This window comes from Rousettus aegyptiacus, unplaced genomic scaffold (genome assembly GCF_014176215.1).
Source record: "Rousettus aegyptiacus isolate mRouAeg1 unplaced genomic scaffold, mRouAeg1.p scaffold_m13_p_18, whole genome shotgun sequence".
NCBI lineage: Eukaryota > Metazoa > Chordata > Mammalia > Chiroptera > Pteropodidae > Rousettus > Rousettus aegyptiacus.
In genome coordinates this window covers 3,214,841-3,225,150 of record NW_023416293.1, presented here as the reverse complement: position 1 = coordinate 3,225,150, position 10,310 = coordinate 3,214,841, and the positions used below count along the sequence as shown (strand labels likewise).

General features: G+C 48.1%; 1 long non-coding RNA gene across 1 annotated transcript; it reads left to right on the top strand.

Moving 5' to 3' along the window:
• The first annotated feature begins 1,017 nt into the window (after positions 1 to 1,017).
• LOC118613343 lies at positions 1,018 to 8,039 on the top strand. Its single transcript, XR_004955391.1, has 5 exons — positions 1,018 to 1,114; positions 2,003 to 2,177; positions 2,885 to 3,055; positions 7,215 to 7,263; positions 7,839 to 8,039. It is a non-coding gene; the product is annotated as an uncharacterized LOC118613343 (long non-coding RNA).
• The last annotated feature ends 2,271 nt before the right edge of the window (positions 8,040 to 10,310 follow it).

Here is a 10,310-nt window from a genome sequence, read left to right as displayed (position 1 = left end):
TGAACTTCAGTCACATTAAAGTAAATGGCTGTGGTATTTTCTGAGCTTCATCTAAGTGAAACTATACCTGGAAATCCCACGCGAGCTCTGCAGTTTGTGACCCTGGTTCTGGAGCGTGCCGACCAATGATAACAACATGGAAGCCGTATTACTTGATTATCATCACTGTGTGCCAGGCACTGTTCTAAGAACCGGACACAAATTAAGGTCATGTTCTTCTCTCCCTCTTACAAAGGACAACACGGAGGCACAGACAAGTTGGGAAATTTCTCCAAAGTCACCGAGCTAGTAGAAGGTGCCGAGCTAGGATTAAACACAAGGTGTCTGGTCATAGACACCACCTTTTGACACACTGAGAATAGAGACGTTTGCTTGGTGCCTCGGCTCATTTCTTGGGCCCCAACCCGAGAGCTGAAGGGTTGCAGAGAGCATGAGCCCTGTCCCCGTCTCCAGCCTCCCTGGTCTTTGGCAGTTTTGCCATATCAGGACCCTCCTTCGCTATCTATGAGTATACTGACAATCCTCAAAAGGTCCCAGTCCGCAGCGGAAGCTGTTCAAGTGTCCTGACAATTTAAAAGTGAAAGAAGAGCAACTCGACCGTAGAAAATTATAATAATATAGATATTAAATAAGGCCTCACTTACTCTGAGGCGCGCAGACTCATATTAGTTCCATAACAAAGGCGTTTTTCTCATTTTCTAATAACTGATTTCTAATAAGACTCCACATTCTGGTCCACCCACTGGTTTTCTCCTAAGCAATCTGGTTTTGGGTCTGTGTCTGGCATCTAAGAATCTGACAGCAGCCACAGCAGCCACTGACTCTCTCCTTGGACCTCGTCTTTTGGTCTCTGGACTCAACCTCAACATTTGGACTTTTGCAAGCAGAAAGTTATGTTCCCGAATAAGGAAGTCAATAAAAGATCTGTGTTTACACATTCCACGCCTTTTCCATTCCCTGTACTTACAGGGCCCTTCTCTGAGGTAATAGCAATCTATTTAATCACCTTCCTTAAACTGTAAGTTCTTCAGAGGGGAAAACCCTCTACTGCTCTGTGTTTCCTTCATTTCTCTTGGTCAGTGCCCTAAGACAATCCATGTGGCTGACAGACAGAGTAAGTAACAAACTCTAGCCTCGCGGTCAGGCAGGCATTCTACACTTGCCTTCTGGTTCCTCTGAAAAATGGTAATTATTTTATTATTTAGTGTGGTTTTCATTTGGAGAGTGCAGTTATTCTGAGGGGCAGATTTTTTTTTTACCAACTGATCAAGAAATCTGACGGAAGCTCTCCCATCTTAGGCACGCAGAGTGAAAGAAAACCACGCTTTACGAGCTTCGAAAGAGCGAGTTCACTTCTGAGCACGGCTGGCCCGTTTGTCTCTGACTCCCCAAGATCCCAGCAACCCCTTTATGGACTATCTAAATGTCATGCATATTTGCTGTTCTGGTTACTCTGCCTTTAAACATCATTCCCATTTGGAGAGAGCCCCAAAGTAGAGGGAAGGCAGGGCTCTACTTGCTGCTTTCGAAGCCAAAGAGGGCAGAGCATTTGTATCTTTGCCAAGCACATCGTCTGGGCTCAGTCTCTCAGAGGCCCCACCTGGGACATGAGGCCTCTGGGGAGGCGGAAGTTGTCTGCAGTAGCTGTCGAGAAGCATGGCGGTGAATGTTGAGGGGTGGCAGACCCAGCAGCCTTATGACAAGTGTCCTGGCAGTGATAGCACCAGTGCCAGCATCCTCAGCAGACTATCCTTGTGGCAAGGTCTCGGCTGTGTCTTGCCTCCCTTGATCCATATTCATTTCCATCGCCCACTCCCTTAGCCTTCCCACCGATTCTGTGAGCTGCACGACACTCTTTTAGTAAGTTCATCTCCCACTCAAGTTAACGAGGAGAGATTTTCATGGGCTGCAACCAAGAGTTCTGACATATCAACCCTTCCTTCGCGGACACGTGATTCAGTAACAACTAGGTGGGCTTGACTGGGCCATTTCCTTCCTGCAGGCCGACCCTCCCACCATGTGTGAATTGCTCTACATTCTCTTAAATCTGAGAGAGTTGTATGTACTCCAAGGACAGACACGGAGGGCCTCAGAAGACAAGTGCCGTGTAACCCCAAGCAAACTAGGATGAATGACCGGAAGTGGGGGGACGCCTCCGATGTCCTCGCTGCAGAGGGGTGAGTATGCTCACCTGGGAACAAACGCAAAGAACCTTGAACGTTGACTCGTTCTTAAAGATAAGGTTTATTTTGTTTTTCACCCCAAATATAGAAATAATTCATGTTCTTTGTGGAAGACATGGGGGCCAACAAAAATAGAAAGAAGAAAAAATTACATATCATTCTACCAGACACCAATAGTCACAAATGAAATTTTGATATCTTTCCTAATATTGTTCTATGAAAATATTATTATAGTTATAATCGTCCTAGTCTAATGCTATTAAAATTCTGAAAAGAGGAGAAACATTTTCATTATACATCGTAGATAGATGGTTGATAGGTGGATGGATGGATGGATAGATAGATAGATAGATAGATAGATAGATAGATAGATAGATGTACAGATATATGCCCAACTGTTACGTATAGGACAGTGAACTCTTTTTTTTTTTATTTTGGCTGAAAGGAGCATTTCTCAAAATATGTCCCATGAAACACTTACTTACTCTTCCATTTGTTAATAATTGCCATACATGTACATTAAAAAGATTTTCTTGGTCAGCTAAGTTTGGGAAATGCTAAGTTCAAGTTGAACGCATTTCCCTATTGCATGAATTTCAGAGCTTTTAACACATTAGAGTGCAATGTAACTATAACAGAGCAGCGTTTTCTAAACACATCTGACCACAGAACTCTCTCTCCTTTGAAAACACATTTTCCAGGACCAGTGTTCCGAGGAGTGCTGACGCAGGAAGCTTAGAACTTTATGTCATTTTACCTTCCCACGTCATTCTGGAAAAACCAGTTGAGGATCAGTTGGGGAAAAAAGAGAACGTATTTCAGATATATGAAAGCAAAATTTGGAAACGAGATAACAGAATGGGACCTTGGAGGTAATCTTTCCTTTGCTGATTTATTTACCCGTAAGAATGTGTTCGAGGGAGCAAGGTTTACAGACAAATATCACAATTCATACCTGAGGGAACTGAGAAGGGAGCAATGCTAGACTCTGAGGGGACAGTCTCGTCCTGAGAAATGCTGCTGCGTAAATGGCTTTATCCACATTTAAGTCGAAAATCCAATTAACCGACTAGAACACTGCATTGCCAGATTAAGGAGATTAACTTCATGTTGATATAACTTTAGTACTTCCTCCCTTAAAAAGAACAGTTCCATAGGAAAAAAATTTTTTAATGTTGCAAACAAGGACACATCAGACTCCTGCAATACCCCTGAGCCTGGCGTCCGTCCTTTTTGGAATACACGAAGTGTTTAGGAAAGTCTGGGAATTACCAGAGTTCGAAAGTACCTTCTGTCTGTGAAGGAGCCTAAAAGATATTCTAAAGCAACTTCCTGGTTTTTTTTTTTTTTTTTTTTTTGCCTGAAATTTTCATCCTGCTTCTGTTTTGGTGAATTGCTTAGCAGACCCCCTTTATTGAGCTGGACAGCACAAACTCCGGGGGACCCTTGAGAGGCAACCGGAATCTGAGAATGTCATGGCTGGAAGGGACCTTAATGACCATCTCCTCTACCCCAACCCCCTCTATTTACAGATCCAAAACCATGAAGCCTGAAACCCACCCAGAATCCTGAGAGTGAATGCGCTCTCCTCCCTTCTTCTATTTTTGTGCAATTTTCCCATGGCATCTAGCCAGAGCATCTACATCAGTAATGTCTAGAGGATTTATGAGGCCAAGTGAGCCTTCGGGTTTCTACGCAGACCTAAACAGGAAACCCACACAAGGAATTGCCCTTTCTGTTTGCAGGCCGAATTCCCAGGATACTTTCGCCAGAGTGCCTTGGCTGGAACAAAACAAAGGCACAACAAACGCCCTTAGATCCGGAGGCAGAGGTGCCCTCCCCGCCCCTCGCCACCCACTCCCCAGTCCTGTGCTAATTTAACAAGGACAAGACTCGCTTCTCTCAGACCTCGACCTCAGGTTGCTCCACCGGTCCAGAGGCTGAATAACGTTCAGGCCGGAGACACCACTTCTCAGGTCTCCGATTCGATTCAAGCCTTTGCTTCTTTCTTACCTGTGCAAAATTGATTACCCTGGGAAGCGAGGCGCCCCACTCGGCCCTCTCCTATTCTTTCTGCATGTTGCATTTTGCCTCCAGAGGATGCCTTAGAACTGAAAAAAAAAAAAAAGAAAAAAAGTGTGTGCATTTCCCAGCCAAGGGGCAGCCAGATACTACTGAGCCGCTGTTGTTGCCCATTATGACAGCCACTCAGCTGACGCAGCTCTCCTTTGCTTCGACACCCTGTGCTTCTTCCCGTGTCATCGATCTATTCTGCCCCTCTGTGGAGCATTCCGGCCCGTGATGGCCTTTTAAAACAATTTCAGCTCTCCACGAAAGATCTGAGACTTAAGGAAGAGACTACTGCTCAAGGCTGGACAGGAAGGAAGCTGCTTTCTCGGCTCACAGAGCAGGACAGCTTGCTGGTGACCCTTCTCCCCCTCCTCAAGGCGTCCCCTCCAGCTGACACCGAAAATAGACTGTCCTCCTTGGTTCACCCCCACTTCCCTCGGGAAAGAAGACTCGACAGTATTATCAGGGCCTCTTTCAGGAATTACCAGATGTTGGGAAGAGGATAATGTGTCATTTCCTTTAACAAATAGTCTGGGCATCCGGGCATTTCCTTTCGAGCCAGTTCTTTAGGAGAATGTGAAGCTACGACAGTGAAGGACAAATCGCTCTGGCTTCTGCTCTCAGGGATCCTGGGAGCCTCTTTAATCCCTTTAATTCCAATCCTCCATTAAGAAAGTGTTTCTGTCCTCTCTAGTGACACCACAAGGAAACATCGTAAGTTAAAAGCAAGGCTTTGGAGACAAGAAAAGTGGCCTAAGGAAACAGGACCAGAAGCCAAGGGATGCTGGGAGAAGGCTTGGCGTAGTCAAACTGTCCATCCATCCCTCATACCAGTGGTCTCGGTAGTGAACCAACACAGGCCACACTCCCTGAGAACTTGCCCCAGCACCCAGCCATTCCTACTGAATCTAAAATCCTGCGTGCGGACGGAGCCCAGCACTCTCTTTTGAGCCTTCCAGGTGATACCAGTGCACCCTCAAGTTTGAGAACCCCTGACCCAGATAGATGCATGTTAAGGGTTCTCAGGAGGCAAAAGGAGAGAGATGGTGTGGGATGGGTACCTAGAAAATGCTCTAAAGGTCTTGCGGAAGTGGGAGGAAGGGAGGGGACCTGTGGATGAGGCCATCTTGGCAAGAGAAAGATCCCAGAAATAGAAACGAAGTGACAGCAATTGCACAAAGATAGAGCCAGACCTCTTCGCTCACACTGCACTAATTTGTGGCAATTCTAGAATATAGTTTAGTGACATAACAGTATATTCACAGAATAGTCTTCAGTTTAAATAAAATGTATAACGTGGGCTCGATTATGTAGAATGTGTGTGCATTTCAATTAATACATAAAAATATTGGGAAATTACACATCAAAATGTTGACGGTGAGCATTCCTGGGTGATGGATTATGGATATTTTTTATTTTACCATTTATACTTTTCTGTTTTGCCTCTTAATTTTTCCATGATAGATATTTTTATAACTCCCAATTTTTTTTTTTTTCCCAAGAAAGTGACAAGCTTGTTGGGTCAAAACGCTCACGTACACAAATCTGTATGGCGCTCTCCAAGAATTTACATCGCACAGATAATTAGCACCACCTGCTACACGTGCGCTAAAATGGGGCCTGAAGGAGGCTGGACTCAGAATGTATAAAGAGACTGGTGATGCGTCAGCTCTGGTTCAAACCAGCGCAGCAGAGAGAGCTGCAGAAAATGAGCCGGGGCCTCTCTGCACACCCTGGCCGCCCCCCACCCCCACGCACTGGGTGCCTCCCCAGGGAGAATCTGGGGTGCTGGGTGTTCTCAGCTGCCTGTGGGGATGGCTGTCCCTCTGGACAGCTTTGTGCAGAAGCCCCCAGCCCCTCTCAGTGTTCACACCCCTGATTTCCTAACCGGGAGAGGCCCAAGGCAAAAACAAACAAAACAAAACCAAAACAATGAAAGAGCCCTTAAAAGCCTCGAGAGGAAGAAAGGACAATGGAACGTGATGTCAGGGCCACTGAACGGCCAGTGACTCAGCGCTTCTGCACCATCAACACCAGCTGCAGCCGAGGTGGCGGTGGCAGCTCACAGAGCAGCCACACGCGCGCGCGCGCGCGCGCGCACGCAGCACAGCACCGCGTGCGCAAACGGCGCGCCCCCTGGAGAGCGGCGCAAACTCTCGCCCTCGGACTGGGCTGCAGGCAAGGCACAGCATCAAAGGCTCCGGGGCTGTGAACCCGGCAGAATGCATAAGGGTGTCGCATGTTAAGTCAGCTTCCCATTCACTCCTTTTCTCAAGACTTTCCCTACGGAGCGTGACATGCGTCCCTGAGGTCAAATTCTCCAAAGTGGAACCAGTGTCCACCTGCAAGCTCAGCTGCGTCTCATTCTAACCCTTGGAAATATCACGCTCTGAAATTTGGCCGCTGTGGTACATTTTAGTGTTGGCTTCTCGAGGAGACTGGGGGTGGGGGTGGGGGAGCGATCCCCACCCTTCGTGAGTCATGGAAGGGGCTGGGAAGATTCTGCACAGACTACAGATTGGAGTGGGAAACTGGCCCATGAAATTTTGACTCAGGCAATAACTGTCTGCAAATGTATCATCCTATTAAAAGATGCATTTTTAAATTCAGCCTTGACCACAATTAAGAGTCCTGGAAGCAACTCGGCTCCCAGAGAACCTTGCAGACTAGGCTGCTGCTCATCATTGACCACCAAATCCGCACTTTGGACCAGTACCAGGCAAGAACGATCCAAACACAGCGGCACTTTAGTTGCCCTCAGCTCCTTCAAAACTGACTCCGTGAGGAAGGCTCTTTTTCTGCATTAGATGAAACTCCACAGACCCCAGAATTTTTCCGCTCGCTCTGAGGTAGCAGATCATGCTATGGATGGACGTTTAAATCACAAAGCACAGTCTTGTTTCAGAAATTAGGTGTCTGGACCAAGTGTCCAATATATTAACATTGTCATATCCATTCCAGGTCATTACCATTGTCGTACTCACTCCGGCGGAGGCCGAGGGAGACTGAGGTTCGTATCAGGCTCTCTTGGGATCTGGCAGATGGTTCAAGGGACTCTCTTTCCTGGGTCTGTTTTCTTGTTTGAGGGTCACGTAGGCACCCTGACGCCATCCCTCCTGCTGGCTGCTCCTCCACACAGCTTCTCCCCCGACGATCCCCTCATCCCTTCGCCACCTCAGCCATCTTGCATCGAATTTCCAATGTCTCCTGGCCTGCTCTCTGTGGGAGGGCACTTCTTTCCCCAACGAAGCCCCATTTTCTCTTTCTCTGCCAGTCCCACTGCCAAGGCTGCCACAGCTTTCTCAGGAGTTTCTCAAGTGCGGGTCCTGCTTTTGTTAGGACGTGATGCCCCACCCCTCCTAGGGAGGGCAGTCCAGTCGTAACTTTCCTCACAAATTGCCCTCTCTGTCTTGATCTTTCTATATCCCTTCATGGACGAGGCCCAGTTTTCAGATATTTCCTCTGAAAATCTGCATGTGGCCTGTGTTACAACACACATGCCTGGAATGTACCGTGAGTTCTCAATGTTCAGAGGTTCTGCTACTTTATGCAAAACGACATCTAACAAAATCGGTTTTACCCTAGGCTAACTGACCTACGTTCGAACGGCATCTTGTCAATGTTACGGTGAAAGAAAGTTGAATGAAATGACGGTGAATGAAATGACGTCATTCGAGGACCGGACCTGCTGTCCTATTGAACCCATCACCTACCTGTGTGGGGCGCCGAAGAGTTGTCACCTACAAAGTGATTCCCCACGTCACAGAATCCAAATCGTGCCAGGATTTGGACACGATCGGGTGAGAAGTTCTGGTGAGGCGTGCCGGCACGGAGCCGGAGGTGGCTCGTGTCTGCCTGGCAGAGCTGTTTGTGTGCACCTGTCCCCAACACCCAAGTTCTGTGACATCACATCGGCAGCTTGAAACTGGCCATGGTGAGAGCATCTCCACCATGGAAATGAGCAAATGCTACAAGCTAGAGTCTTTCCCCACTTCCCCACCCAGAGCTGGTTTTAAACATTTACCAACACACCACTGCATGCAATTATCAATGCAGTACATCTTACTGTTACATATTTTCTCCATCTGCAGACTTCACGTGACCGCTGGAAGACAGGGCCCCCAGGTAGAGCCGTGATGAAGAACAGGGCAGGAGAGTGAAGCCTTCACCTCACACAGGAATATCCCTGGGAATGGCCAGCAAGGATGTGCTGAAGGAAGGGACAAGGAGTCCTCAGGGCGTAAGGAAGCGCCTGTTTTCTAGGGAGAGTGATTTACCCACAGACGCGGGAGAGCAGCGGTCTGCCGTCCTCAGGGTAGGGAGCAGCTGGGGCGGCTAGCGGAGGCCCTTCCCGGCGGGGCCTCCCCCCCGCCGCCCCCATTTTCAGGCCCAGAGAAGTCTCAGCGCTCGCAAGCTTTCCCAGTGCCCAGAAGGGAGGGGCGCTGCGGCCGCGGCGCCATGGCTCTGCTCAACCCCCTGGACTCCGAAGCCGCAGAGTCCAGGACAAGGAAGGCCGCCAAGCGAGGCGCAAACGGGAGGGGCGTCGGCAGCCACTGGGCACGGTGGAAGCCTTCCTGGGAGTGCCCCAGGAGGTGTGCAGTCTGGGTTTTTGCTCATCAGGCTTGACATCTCCACCCCCACCCCCTCCAACCCCCTAGTATGTGGATGGGTGAGACTCGGAGGACAAGGCCAGGACTGGTGACTGCCCCATGCTCAGCGTGTCGCGGGCCAGTTCCTGACTGTGGCAATTTGACGTTCCCTGGAGAAGGTGGGGGAACAGGGAAAGTCTGGAACTAAACAGGGAGACAGTGTGTGGCAATGACCCGACGGCTGCCGGATTACTGAGGGAGCATTGGTACCGTGGGGGAGGACAGGGAACCCCACACCGGCGGATGGTTTCCGCACATCTAGGACCCCTGAGGCCCATTTGAGGGTCTGTCACCTTGACACCCAAGGTAGGAAAACTTTAAAAAAATCAATTCCACTGTTTTCTCCATTTCTCCAGGTTCGTTTTCTTCTTGGACTCATTACCTTTACTGAAACTAGGTCTAATTAGCTCTTTTTCTTTTTCTACCAGCCACGTACAGCCCCATTACGTTTCTAATACTGTTAGAGTCTTTCAATTATGTTAGAAGTTAAGCTAAATTTGCCGTTCTTAAAAATGTTTAAGTTTCCACACAAGTCCCCTTGACCTGGTTTTCTTTGGTTCGCGTGGGGCACAGAGTCCCTGATAATGACACCTTGTGACTCACCGCAGTGTCAAAGGGAAGTGGACTCTTGAAACCGAGGAGGGAGAGAACTTGAGAAGAACCACTGCCTTCTTTCCCAGTCGCAAATTACGTGGCGGAGAAGTTGCCAACATCAGCCTTGTTTGTTTTCCAAATATCGACTTAGGAGAGTCGAGACGCGAGGAAGGGGGAATTAAATTCTGGCTTAAAGAAATGCATTTGAGGCGAATGTTAGATCAACAGCCACTCCACTAGGGAGGGGTGAGGAATTATATATTTCAACATCCAAATTTAGAAAAGTGGTGAAGTCGAAAGCTGTGCTAAGGAGTCTCAACACCTCCGACCCCATCTAAGCGTTCTTAGGTTTAAATAATTATTATCCCAGAGCCGGAGGTAACAGGGCTTCCTGCAACCAAAAGTACGTTCCGTTTATCACGTCGGCTCGCAGGCTGACTTCCCATGAAGTCTCATTCAGGACAGAGGTCTCGGGCCCAATTCTAACCTGCTGGGCCTGACGAGCACCTGATGGTTGTACGAGATCAACTCGGCCCTCTCTGAGTTTATTTAAACGGGGGGAAGAAAGCCACTGTGCCTTGCCCCCAATTGTTATGTCTATTACTATACTACCATCTAATGGCAAAGTGCATTAAAACACAAATGTAACCTAGTCCAGGGACCACTGACTACTCTTATTATTATTATTTTTTTTCATGGCAAATAGTTATAATGTATCTGTCTCTCCAAATAAGTCACCAAATGGTCCCCCTAGTTCATTAAAAATAAATAAATAAAATGGCCCCAGATCTAAAAGCCCTGGTAGGGAGAAAGT